This window comes from Cervus canadensis, chromosome 6 (assembly GCF_019320065.1).
Source record: "Cervus canadensis isolate Bull #8, Minnesota chromosome 6, ASM1932006v1, whole genome shotgun sequence".
Taxonomy (NCBI): domain Eukaryota; kingdom Metazoa; phylum Chordata; class Mammalia; order Artiodactyla; family Cervidae; genus Cervus; species Cervus canadensis.
The window spans coordinates 60,350,784-60,364,701 of NC_057391.1; the positions used below are offsets into that span (position 1 = coordinate 60,350,784).

Sequence of the window (13,918 nt, forward strand, 5' to 3'; positions counted from 1 at the left end):
AGAGTGATACGTGCTTAGCTGGGATGGAAAATTAAATTCATATTAAATTCATAAATAAGATATTTTGAGAGATGATATTCACACAACTTTCATTATACTACACTGTTCTAATTGTTCTAGTTTATTCTTATTGTTAATCTCTTATGGTACCTAATTTATAAGTTAAACATTTTCACAGATGTGTAGGTAGAAGGAAAAACAGTATATACAGGGTTCGGTACTATGCATGCTTTCAGGCATTCACTGAAGGGGTCTTGGGACATATTCCCCCACCAATAAGAGGGGGCTACTATATTTGTTATAGGGGCCCAAGAGGACTAAGGCAGTGACTGAGATCTTATCCCTCATTATGACAGAAGCTGTACTGGATGCTGGGAATAGAACAGCAAACACGTCACACCAGGTCCTTGTGCTGACAGAGCTTGCATTCTAGGGGAATGGAGAACATATTAGTCGCTCACCCTCCACTATAACACCTTCCTGAAATGCTCCCTCCTGCCGTTTCTTCATCTTAGCCATGGCCCAAAGTCCAGCCCAAGTCCCAGCTTCTGTAGTGCCTCCAGCCAGGCTGGTCTACAAACGGTAGTACCTATCCTGCTCTTCTTAGAACTTTCTTGTGGTCATCGTTTATTTGTTGGCATTTTGACGCATCTGTTTTCCCAGAGAGTCTGAAATTGCCTGATGGTTTGAGACTCTGGTTCAATGGTTCAAGACTCTGGTCCCATCTATCTTCACAACACTTACGGAGTATCTGAGTTCTTGTCATCCCTTGGGTCCAGACAGTTGGGGGCAGCAGGCAGAAAACCTCTGTACCCTACCAAGAGTGTAGCACTCTCTAACCACCTTCTCAAGAACAGCTGCCAAAAAATGAGGCTCCTGTATTTTTCACCACCTACATCATCTCCGGATCGGGGTGGGGAGGAAAGTTGGGGTTGGCTTCCAAAACTCTGGGTTTATATCCCAGTTCTTAGACTTAACTTGAAGGAGCAAAATGCAATGTAATCAGTAGGAGCTAAACACCCCTGGTGTTTTGAGGAGAGAAGAAACAACCAATGAAAGTTTGGTGAAACAGACATGATCTGAGCAAGAGATAAAAGACTGGCAGTATTTGGACAAGTGGAGATGCTATGCAAGGGTACGTCAATGGGATGGAACAGCATAAGTAAGTAAAAGAGTGGGCTACCACCCTCTAGGCCTCCCCCCAGCCTTCTCTGCTCTCTCCAAGCCCTGAGAGCTGACCTGTGAGATGGGCATCAGTTGGCCTCCCTGGTCCTCGGGCTTCCAGTTGGATTCAGCCAATGGGTGGCACCAGTAGATTAGAGGATGGGAAAAGAATGAAATTATGATATTTGTTGTCCAGACCTTCCCAACCAAGCTTTCGCTCAGCAAAACTGGATTCCTCCAGCCAAAAGCCTTGGCTCTTGTGGGGTGGCCCTCTCCTCAGCTACAGCTTTTTCTCAAGGTGCCAGTAATCACTCCCTCTGCTTGCTTCTTCAGGCCCCAAATCAAATACATTTGCTTCACTACCCTTGCTGGTTCCCTCTAACCCTGCCCACACCTTTGTAAACAGTTGTTTCATTAAACCCTCTTAACAGCCTTGAGCATGCCAAGTGTTTCCCAAGACCGTGACTAATAAGCTGGGAAGGCCAACCAGAATTGACCGACATTGAGAGGAGTAGATAATAAAGAAACATCACAGTCCAATTATAAAGGGCCATGCTAGGGAATTGAGGCTTTATACTGAAAAACAAAAAAAGTTTTAAGAAGTGATAGAACAGAGGAGGCAGCTTTGAGAAAATGAATCTAGTGTCAGGGAGAAATTAAATCGAAGGAGAGGCAAAACCAGTTCTGGAAATCAGGAGACTAGTGCAGAGGTCCAGGTGTAATGATAAGGGCCTGATACAGTGTTAGCATTAGAAATACAAATAAAAATTTAGATAGGAAAGAGAATGATTGAATGAGAGGTAGGAAGGGCCCCTGCAGGAGAACAAAACAAAACAAAAGCCAAGTTGACATCTAGGCAACTGAAGAGAGAGGAATTGTTTGGGCAGAAACAGGGAAGTCTAGGCAAGGGCCTGTCTGGGCTAGTCTGGGACAGTTAAGAGATTTAGGAAACAGAATCACCTAGAATGAGCATGGCACAACTGTGGGCAAGGAGGAAGGGAGTCTAAGCCAGAGTCCACTGGGAAGAGGGAGAAAGAAGACTGGGTGGGCATACGTAAGTAAAGCTTGGGGTTGGAAGCTTAATCCTAGACAATAGTCATCTAATCTAAGGGTCACAAAGAAGCAACCTGCAGGCCCAATGCAGACCAGAGCTGTGTTTGACTCACAAATTCTGCCTAAATTCTGAATTAGTACCAACATTAAAAATTTTGAATATGCCAGGTGGCGCTACTGGTAAAGAACCCACCTGCCAATGCAGGAGACATAAAAGACACAGGTTCAGTCCCTGTGTTGGGAAGATCCCCTGGAAGAGGGCATGGCAACCCACTCCAGTATTCCTGCCTGGAGAATCCCATGGACAGAGGAGCCTGGAGGGCTACAGTCCATGGGGCTGCAAAGAGTCAGACGGGACTGAAGGGAGCGCACACACACCTTCAACATTCCAGGTCGTTGGCTTCTCTGACAACCCTAAGGTCACATTCTCCCCTGCTAGCTCTCGGCTGGAACTGCCCGTCTACACCCTGGACAAAGTTAAAGCTCACCCAGCCCCACAGAGCCAAGATTCGTATTTGTTACCGCTCAGCCCTGGCTGCGTGTGAGCTGTGGTCCCTGCTAAAGGCAATGAGAGCCCTTGGAAGCTCTTAAGGAAACTGAAGAAGACCCCCGTGGGGGAGTTGAGAGGATGACTTAGAGGAATTCAGTTGAATTCAGCATTTTTGAGTGTTTACTATGTGCCAGGCACTGTGCTAAGCACTGAGGAGCCCGGGATGAGGAAGAAGACCAGGGATGTCAAGGTCATTCAGTGGCTGATTCAGAAATTTAGGAACCAGCAAGGGTTTGGAATAGACATGAGAACAGAGATGAAGGTGTGAATGCAAAACCGATGTTGAAGCAATTTTTGTGACAAATTAGCCACAGGGGCTAAAGAAGGAAGGATGTGAAATGGGACCTTGCTCTGGGTGGCTATATGGAAGAGAGGGTATAAGTCACGGGGTTGGATTACTCAAAGTGCAGCAAAGGTCCAAAGCACCAGGGGAGAGAAGGAAACCACACCCTCTGGGAACCCTGAGAACCAAAGGAGTGGAGCCCACCGAGGGATTACACAGGCAGCAACCTTCCTCTTGGCTCACCTCCCCTTGAGTAATGGCCTCGCCTGTGTATTCAGGAACTGTTAACAAATTAAGAAAATGGAGCAACCTTCATTTAGGCCTGCAGGGCCATGTCAGAACTCTACCTCTAGAGCTGTTGCAATGCCAAATGTTTGTTTAAATATTAAGCTGTGAGACTAGTGCTCTAGGAGTGGACCAGGAGCAAATAGATCCAGGAAACAATTCCACACAGCTCCTTGATGATTCAGGGCTTAGAGTCACATTGGGGTTCTTTAGTTCCCTAACTCTTTGGGAGGAAACTGTAGGAATTTTCTTTAAAGAATTGCTGATTAAAGGTTACTAATGAGGATGCAGCAATGAAACACTGGCTCCCTTTGCTGCTGAGAAATTTCCGACAAGTTTTCCTAGCCTATATACATTTCGGAGTCAGAAAGCCTCATAATAGGGAAGGACTGATGATTTCATTACATACATTAACCATACATTAACTAAGCAGAAAACCGAAACTCTGTTCATGGAAGGGAAATTAGCTCACATTACAGCTCCAGAAAAGGGGAAAATGTCAGTCAATTGGATTATTGCAACTGAAAAATTTCAGGTTTTGACTGAATTATATGGGGGGAAGTGCCTTGTTTCCTCGCTTGCTTTAGCCAATGAGAGCTCGACCGCTCATGTTCTAGTGCATAAAACATCACAATTTAGCTCCCCTTTTACCCCACCATTCACTGTTGGCCTTCAGGTCAAGTAAGTATACTGAAGGTTTCAACATTTGCATAAGCCTGTGCATGTCCATCCTGAGACTGTAGAACAAGGCACACAGGGGAGGGGGAGCCTAACATAGAATTAATTTGCTTCCAGTCACACAGAAAGGACCCAGCTTTGCCTTGGTCTCCTGAACCCACTCAATGATCACAATAAAAGCATGCATCAGCCTCAGGAGCACTGTGATTCCCACTCAGAGTTTCACATACAAGAAGACTCTGAGGAATGGAGTTTCATTATAAACAGGGACTGGCCAATTTGTCAGGCACATTGTTGCCTGGAATCCAGCGTGTGAGGTCTTAACACAATGAGAAGAGACTCTTTAATTATAAGTTATACAAGTGTTCTTTGAATGTGATTGAAGAGATGCCGAATTCAATCCTTTAATGGTTAGGACAGAATGAGGGGGTACCAGGTAACGGGTGTGCCAGGTTCCTAAAACTCATGTCTTTCCTACATCTAGATAAATGGCACAGTTCCCCATTACTGCATAAACCTCGTATGAGGATATGTCAGCAGTCAGAGACCCAAATCCATATTCCAGGTAGTGCCAGGCAGGGCTTGTCCTTAACTATTCTGAGTCATGTTTTCTTCAACAATGGAATAAAGGATTGAATTGCATAGGTTCAAAGGTCCCATCCTTCTCTAAACATTGTGATCCTCTAAATGAGGGGGAAAGGGAAACAGGTTCACAAGCAGATACTCAAATGGGAATACTTGTTCTACCAGCTCTTTAAATTGATTGGGCTCTGAGTTATTGCAGCAAAGAATGACAAGGGTTTGTAACCAGGCCTTGAACATAATCAGAATGGAAACCATATCTCCCTTTCTGTTCCCCCAAGTCTGACCATGATCCACTGGGAGCCGCTGTGCACTATCCCAGATACAAGAAAAACACCAGAAAAATAAATCACTGAGGGTTTTCTATGTGACAGCACAGGCTATGTTCTTCACATAATTTCTCACAACAACCTGAGAGGTTGGTATTATTATCCCTGTTTTATAAGTAATAAAACAGACATTGTGGAGCCATGGGCAAGTCACAACCACTTTGAGTCCATTTCCAGAAGTGTAAAATAAGTCACTTCGTCCAGCTGATTTTAAGGGCCCCTCCTTCTCTGTGACTCAAAACAAGCTTAGATTTGACTACCTAGACCTTGAAAGACTCATGATTACCGTGCAAACCCAGTTGGCCAGAAAATAGAATATCTAGTCCCCCACCTCAGGCACCATTCACAGGCTCACAGAAACACAAAACCACATCTACTAAACCCAGAACCTCCTTGGGATGCCGTCACATTCTGTACTGTAAGCAAGGTGATTATTAAAACCCATTATTTTCCTACGAAGACATCATGGGCTGCCTTAAAGCAAACTGCCAAAGAAAAAAAGCATGTAGGGTGAAATCACCATTGGCCCCAGAAGTCAGAGACTGGTCCCAGGATAAAGACAGAGGTATCTCCTCTCTATCACTGTAGATAGGGCTGGAGCTGCTGCATGGAATGAAAGCTCCCTGAGGACCAAGCTAGGGTCAAAACTTGGAAAATCATTATGATTAGAAAGGAATTACCCCTTGGTCCTTAAGAATCACTACCAGCACCATCAACCCATCACCCACCATGCAATTATAAAGCATCTGCTCTGTCCATGGCTCAGCAGCTAGGCTGGTCATTTGCTTAAGATGTCAAGTTCTGTTTTTTCCTAAAAAACAGATCACAAAGGGGAAGAAGGCCTTAACAACCTCAGACAGGATCCAAGGGACAATACAGAGTATCTCTAGAAAGAGCATATGAGATTCTCTTAGGTAGGTAAGGGAGAGGGGTCCTAAGAGAAAGTGAAGGACCTGCTGGGATCACGACTTAGAATAGAGTGCCCAGATCTATTTACTTGCTGCTACTGCTGCTAAGTCGCTTCAGTCGTGTCCAACCCTGTGCGACCCCATAGACGACAGTCTACCAGGCTCCCCTGTCCCTGGGATTCTCCAGGCAAGAATACTGGACTGGGTTGCCATTTACTTGCTAGGCTGCGCTTAAAAACAAAACCAAACAAGGGAAAAAAAAAAAAAAAAACAGGCTAAACGACAGAAATTTATGTTCTAACAGTTCTGGAGGCTGGAAGTTCAAGATCAGGGGCCCTTGAGGCCCTGTGTAATGACAGCAGTATAATATTGCTATATTAACCAACTCTTTTCACTTTGATATTCCTAGTTACCCTGGGAGTCAACCCCACTCAGGCAACCAGACAATTGGCATGGAGGGTTCATCCCACGGATCTGCAAAACCAAAGGGTCAGATGCTTAAGCTTTTGTTTTCAAAGGGCAAAGTCCAGATTTAATTAGTCTGCCTCATTAACACAAGGCTACCCTACAGCAAAAATTGAACCAGTAATGTCAGTGGCTCCGCAAAAAAAAAAAAAAACTTATTTGAGTTGAGCCTTCCTCCTCCATCTTTTAGCAGCATCATTTGGAACACATAGTCTTGAAGGTCAGTGTAACAAAGGAAGAAAGAGAATGAAGAGCTCACATTCCATCTAACATTCCTCAGCCTGTATAGTATTCTGCTCAGGCTTTCATAACAAGATACCACAAACTGGATTGCTCAAACAGCAGAGATTTATTTCTCACTATTCTAGAGGCTGGAAGTCCAAAATCGAGGTGTCAGCATGTATAGTTTCTCCTGAGGCCTCTCTCCTAGGCCTGGGCCTCTTTACATCCTCCTGTGGTCTTGTCTCTACTTGCACCCCTGGTATCTTTTCCTTTTTTTGATAAAGACACTAGTCATAATGGATTAGGGTCCTACCCTTATGATCTCATTTAACTTTAATTCCCTTTTTAAAGGCCCTCTCTCTGAACAGTCAGATTCTAAGGTATGGGGATTAGGATTTCAACATACGAATTTTTGAGGGGATGCAATTCAGTCTGTAATACCAGTATTTGCCCCTTCCAAAGCTGCGGCCATAGCCCCAGTGTGCTCTAAATTTACTGTTCTTTACAAAGCTCTCTCCCCATCTTCCCACCCCAACTTAGCAATTTTACAAAGTAAATCACAGGGGTCACTGGCTGAGTCTGACTTTCTTCTTCCTATTAACATCCACATTTATTGGATTACATAGACTTTTAAGGCTGGGCATTAAGAAGCAGCTAGCTGGCTTTAGATCTAATCTGGCCAGCCTGTAGCAACTTCTATCTACTGCTCCTATTTACCAAATCTTCAAGGGTAATGTGCAATGGGGCAGGGGAAGGTGAAAAGAAAAGAGGAAAGAGAAATGTGCCACTGGGCGCAGAAATGCCTCATCATGGATCAGTCTCCACTCCCTAAAAGACAACTTCCTGTGTTACATCACATCAAATTAACGAGCCTAGATACGGGTAAAATGGAGGAGAAACTGTTCTCCAAAGGAGTTCTAGTTTCCTATCAACACGAAATTTCATTTTCTCTGGCAGAACACTAGTCACAAAGACCCACACACATAGACCCAAGGGCCCTGGCTGACATTTCAAGCATTCCAGCTCCAGATGTGTTCAGCCACCAGGAAAAAGAAACCCAAATTATTTTAAGCAGAGTCATTTCACAAACCACCAGCTGTCCCCTAGATAAATTCTGAGTTTTTTAGTTGTAGTTACAAGCAATAATTTCCAATGTACTTATTCATTCAAAAAATATTTATTGACTAATTTCTGGAGAAGGAAATGGCTACCGACTCCAGTAATCTTGCCTGGGAAACCCCATGGACAGAAGAGCATGGAGGGCTACATTCCATAGGATGGCAAGAGTTGGACTCGACTCAGCGACTGAACCACCACCACATTCTATGTACCAGGATTGGGGACATAATGGCAATGGCTTGGGGTCCAGAGAGGGCCACAAGTTCTAATAACCAGTACTTATTTCACTCCTTTGTGCCAGGTATAGACTGGACACCTTAAACCCAGGGGAAAGTATGATTGTCTCCACGGTACAATGAAGAAGTCAAGGTGAAAAGAAGTCCCAAAGACAAGCTCATGCTGCTAGTCAGTGGAAGCATCAAGATCAGAAGTCATGTGACCTGACTTCCTGGGCAGTACCTTCCACTTAACCAGGAACTTGGGTAGAAAATAAACATTTATATCTTCATTTTCACTCATTACTAACTGAAATTTAGCACTTCCTTCAATTTTATATAGTGGCTCAGATGGTAAAGAATCTACCTGCAATGCAGAAGACCGGGGTTCAATCCCTGGGTGGGGATGATCCCCTGGAGAAGGGAATAGCTACCTACTCCATCATTCTTGCCTGGAGAATCCCATGGACAGAGGAGCCTGGCAGGCTACAGTCCATGGGGTCCCAAAGAATCTAACACAGCTGAGTAACAAACACTTCATTCATCTCAGGCAACAAACCCCAGCAGATACAAGCAGTACCTATGACTTTATCACCAATAGAAATCACAGATATTTTCTTATATTACAGGCATTACCCAAATCTGGAAAATTATTTATGTTCATTACTATCTCAAAATTATTATAGCTATTAGATCCTGCTAGATGATGTTACTTAACACATTATTTTTAAAAGGCATATATACTACTATATCATCAATTCTCTTAATATTTGGACAAGTGATTTGGAATAGGATCCCTTTAAAACACTCTGCTTTTTATTTACACCTTCAAAAGCACTGAACCTAAAAGTGGTGCTTAGTCTCCCCAAAACTGCCAAACTGGTATATGGCACAAAAATGGGTCAGAACCCTACACCACAGCAATGGGCAGCCCAGGCAAATCCAAAGCTCGGCTCCCTGTGTCTCTGAGTAAGAGGCTAGGTTGGGATTTTTATTTTTAAACGAGAGAAACGAAGAGAAAGGAAAGCACCCCAATTTCACCAGAGGACCCTTTCCACCAGTTCCTGTTTAGCACGGGCCCTAACTGCTCTCCAAGGCTGGTTCCGGCCATAGCTGAAGGATACTTCTTGAGCCCCCTCCCCTCCGTCCCACAGGCTGTGTGGATAAACGCGCCCCACTGTGGGCAGACCAGCAGACGTCACCTCCTACCCCCGGGGGCTGAGAACCCTTTGGGCGCTGGGACCACGCTGGGGTTACACGGTCAACAAGTGGAAGATGCCAGAAATTCCTACACACCAGGGCACCAAGAAATTCCCATACACAAGACCACGGATACATTGGTTTTTAACCTCCCCTCGCAGGGCAGCAGCTCCACGACCCCAGGGCTTCGCAAAACCCGGGTTCCTGCAGGGGCTGCAAGAGCTGTGGATGCCGCCGGTGGAGAAGAAAAGTGTGAAGCGGAATGGAACGCGATGCACAGGGGCCGCGCTGTCCCAGATGCGGGACAGAGCTGGGTTAACCATCGGCCTTAGGGGTAACCTCTCCCTCCGCCGGGTCCCTTTTCCCTGGCCAAGTGCCTGATATCGGCCGCGGGATGCCTCTTACCCAGAGGTGCGCGGAGCCTCCGGCCACAGCGTTGGCGCAGCAAAAGCTGCCGCTCCCTGCGAGGGCTCGCCGCCTCTGCTGGGGCCCGTCCGGCCCCCGGGCGGAGGCTGGAGGCGGGGAGAGCGAGCCTCCCCCCGACGAAAGTTCCGGAAAGGTCCCGCCGCTGCCCTGCCCGGCGCCACAGCCCGGGGAGCCAAGGCCAAGTGCAGGCTACACCCGGGCTTCCAGCGCGCCCGGGGGACAGCCTGGGGCGCGGGGCAAGCGGGTCAGGGGCACCGCCGGCAGGGCAGACTCGCCGCTACCCGCCAGCGCACCGTGCGTGCAGCCGGGACCCCTGGGTGCCTCCCAGGAGGGCACGGAGGCCACCTGTCGCGCCCCCCCACCCCCCATCCCGTGTGCCCGCACTGTTGCGTAACTGGGAGGGACAAAGGTGAAGGCGGGTCTGTGGGTAGAGGCCCTGGCGGTTTGTGTCGGTCCTCCAGTGAGCCCTGTGCTTCTCATCTGGTCCCCATGTCTGTCTGTCCCGCGCTTCTTTCACACGTAAAAGGCAACCGCGGCTGAGAGAAGCCTCCAAACTTGCAGCGCTCTCAACCCCAGGATGGAGGTCACGGTGAGCAGGTTTCCAGACACTAATCTCCACGCCACGTTGGGTCCAACTTTCATGAATTTTCAACTGGCTGTTCTTTCTAAGTAGGTGTGAAGCGCAGGTTAGTAGTTCTCCACTACGTCAGATCTAGAACGCCTTCTTATAACATATATAGGATGTCCAGAAGTCTTACTGCAATTTTAAGCTTTAATAATTTCAGATGTGAGTTAACAAACTTTCCTTTAAAAAGGGCCTTGAAAGTTTATTTCTTTTACATTTATTTCATTCTGTGAATTTTGAATAATCTTTTTTTGAATTTTTTGTTTCAGTCAACTTTTTAAGGTGAAATCCTCGCAAACCAAAAATTGAGGCAATCACAGAGAAGTAGGAGCCTAATAAAGGTGAACTTCTGAGCTCCTCCCTCTGGTTTTGTCTTGTTGGGTTTATCTATCGAGGTAAGGCTGGTTTATATTATGTGTTTCAGTTCTATCTCTGTATACCCTACAGCACCCTTACCACCAAAAATTGTTTCCATCTGTCTAACTTTTTAATCCATCCTACATTCTGTGTCTTTCAATGTGTGAGTTCAATCCATTTACATTTAGGATGATTATTGATAAATGAGGACTTAATATTGCCATTTTATCCTTTATTTGCTCTGTATCGCCATTGTTCCTTTTCCTTTTGTTTCTGTCTGCTATTTTAGTTTGGTGGTTTTCTGTGATATTTTTGTCAATTTCCTCTTTTCTTTCTTTTTTTTTTTTTTAATGTTTCATGTCTCTGCTCTAGATTTTTGTTTTGTGGTCACCATGAGGTTTGTATAAAATGTCTCATAGGTAAAATAATCCTTCTGCTGGTAGTATCTTATCTTCATTTACCTATATAGGCTTCTTCCTTTTCCTTTCCCCTCTTTTTGTTTCCGTTGTCTCACATTATCTCTTTACATTGTTACAAAGTTGAAGTATACACTAGTTTGTTTTCTTTTCTGCTCTCCTCCTTAACCTTTATGCTATAATAGTATTTAAAATCTAATCTTATTGAGAGTTGCAATTTTCTGGTTCTATGTATCACCTCGCTCAAAGTTTTATGTATTTTGCCTTTCTGTTTTCTGGTAGAAGAGCCCCTTACAAGACTTCTTATAAGGAAGTATAGTAGTGATGAGCTCCCTCAGTTTTTGTTTGCCTGGGAAAGTGTTTATTTCTCCTTTATATATGAATGATAATTTTGCTGGATAGAGTATTCTTGGGCAACAGTTTTTAATCTCTCAATATTTTAAGAATGTCATTCCACTTCCTTCTGGCCTGCAGGGTTTCTGCTGAGAAATCTGCTGAAAGCCTAATGGGGGTTCCTTTGTATGTTACCATCCTTTTTTCCCTAGTTGCCTTTAAAATTCATTCTTTTTTAAAAATAATTTTATTTATTTTTGGCTGTGCTGGGTCTTCGTTGCTGCCACTGTGCTTTCTCTAGTTGCAGGGGCTACTCTCCACCGTGGTGCATGGGCTTCTCATCGCAGTTGTGTTTTTTTGTTTTTTTGTTTTTTAGTTGTTTTTTTGTGGTGGAACACAGGCTCTGGACCACCAGGCTTTAGTAGTTGTAGTGCACAGGATTTGTTGATCCATGTGGGATCTTCCTGGACCAGGGATCAAACCTGTGTCTCCTGCATTGGCAGGTGGATTCTTTATCAGTGAGCCACCAGGGAAACCTCTAAAATTCATTCTTTGTCATTGACTTTTGACAGTCTTAATGTGTCTTGAAGAAGGTCTTTTGGCATGTGTCTGGGATGCTCTCTTAGCTTCACAGACTTGTATATCCAGTTCCTTCCCCAGGTTTGGGAAATTCTCAGGTATTTAAATTCTCTGCTCCCTTCTCAAGCTTTTCTTTCTGAGACAGTCATTACCCTAATGTCACACTTCCTAAAAGAGTCAAATAACGCTCACGGAATTTCCTCATTTTTAAATATCTCATTTCTCTTTCCTCTTCTAGTTGTATCCTTTCTAGATTTCTGTCCTCAAGCTCACTAATTCTCTTTCATATAGTCTGCTCTATTTCCAATGCTTGCTCTAATACATTCTTTATCTCATTTATTGAGTTATTCAGCTCCAGAATTTGATTGGTTCTTTTTTTTAAAGCTTCAATATCTATGGTGAAATACTCCTTCTGTTCATTAATTTTATTAGTAAGCTCGTTGAACTGCCTAAGTTTTCTTTTAGCTCACTGAGTTTCTTCACAAGAGCTACTTTGAATTCTCTACCAGTGTGATTGCAATATTCTATGATGTTAAGTTTGGTTTCTGGAGAACTGTCATTTTCAATTTGTAATATGTTGTTACTGTGGTTCTTCATGGTGCTTGATGCATAGTTCTTCTGCCAGTGCATTTGAAGTAGCCCAGTGGTCCCCAACCTTTTTGGCATCAGGGACCAGTTCCATAGGTCATTTTCCATTGACCAGGGGTCGGGGAATGGTTTCAGGATGATTCAAGCACATTATATTTACTGTGCACTTTGTGTGTGTGCTCAGTCATGTCCAGCTCCACAACCCTGTGGGCTGTAGCCTGCTGGGCTCCACTGTCTGTGTAATCTTCCAGGCAAGAATACTGGAGTGGGATTCCATTTCCTACTCCGAGGGATCTTCCTGACCCAGAGGTCAAACCCGAATCTCTTGCATTGGCAGGCAGACTCTTTATACCACTTTGCCACCTTTTATTTCTATTATTACATTGTGATGTATAATGAAATAATTATACAGCTCACCATAATGCAGAATCGGTGAACTTGTTTTCCTGCAGCTGTAAATACAGATGAAGCCTTACTCACTTGCCCACTGCTCACATCCACTGCTCACCTCCTAAGAGGCTATGGACCAGTACTGGAGGTTGGGAATTCCTGAAGTAGCCAACATTTCTGCCCCATTCTAATTCAAAAATTTAGAAAGATGGTAACGATAACCCTATATGCAAAACAGAAAAAGAGACACAGAAGTACAGAACAGACTTTTGAATTCTGTGGGAGAAGGTGAGGGTGGGATGTTGCGAAAGAACAGCATGTATATTATCTATGGTGAAACAGATCACCAGCCCAGGTGGGATGCATGAGACAAGTGCTCGGGCCTGGTGCACTGGGAAGACCCAGAGGAATCGGGTGGAGAGGGAGGTGGGAGGGGGGATCGGGATGGGGAATATGTGTAAATCTATGGCTGATTCATATCAATGTATGACAAAACCCACTGAAATGTTGTTGAAGTAATTAGCCTCCAACTAATAAAAAATAAAAAATAAAATAAATAAAATAAAATAAAAATGCATCCATATATACAAAAGAAAAAACAAAAAAAACAAAAGATTAGAAATTAAAGGCCTTTCTTTTGTTTTCCTGTAGGTGGCACTGCAGCACAAGTTTTTGGTTTCTCTTCCATGCACTGCTTCTGATAAATTATATTCAAGAATCAGTACTTTGCACTCTTTACCACGACTGTCAGAGATGTGACCCTATGCCCTCCTTATCACATCTGTTCCTCTGGGGTCAGTGTTGCAGGTGTGGCTGCCTTATGCACCGGGATGCTTTCATCCCTGTTTCATCCAGGATCCCCTGAATCTCAGGCTGCATCAACACTGAGAGGCGGACAGTGGGAGCAGGCTGGGGATGGGCGGGTGCGTCTGCCATGTGGTGTTGTCAGGTTCGCAGGTGGTAGACCAGGGGGCTGGAGCCACAGGCATCTCAGCAGCTAGTGGGCCAGCGTCCCATGTACAACTGCCACTGCAGCCCAGCTTCTTGTGCTGCGGGCACTGCCGTGGCCAAGGAAGCCCAAGTCATGTGTCTGCCTCCACTGCCACTAGTGGGTTCTCTGGGGCTGCAGTCTTAGCTGCCATGGTTGGAAG

At 44.8% G+C, this 13,918-nt stretch overlaps 1 protein-coding gene across 2 annotated transcripts in view; it reads right to left on the bottom strand.

Annotated features, from left to right (window-relative positions):
- The window catches only part of SQOR (sulfide quinone oxidoreductase), a 47,008-nt gene extending 37,408 nt beyond the window's left edge, over window positions 1–9,600 (bottom strand). The window contains exon 1 of one of the 2 annotated variants that reach the window (XM_043472084.1): window positions 9,459–9,600. The gene's annotated coding sequence lies outside the window, so the exon portion shown is untranslated. Of the gene's footprint in view, window positions 1–1,239; window positions 1,398–9,458 lie in introns of those variants that run through there. The other variant, XM_043472085.1, reaches the window with a different exon arrangement.
- Between the last annotated feature and the right edge of the window lie 4,318 nt (window positions 9,601–13,918).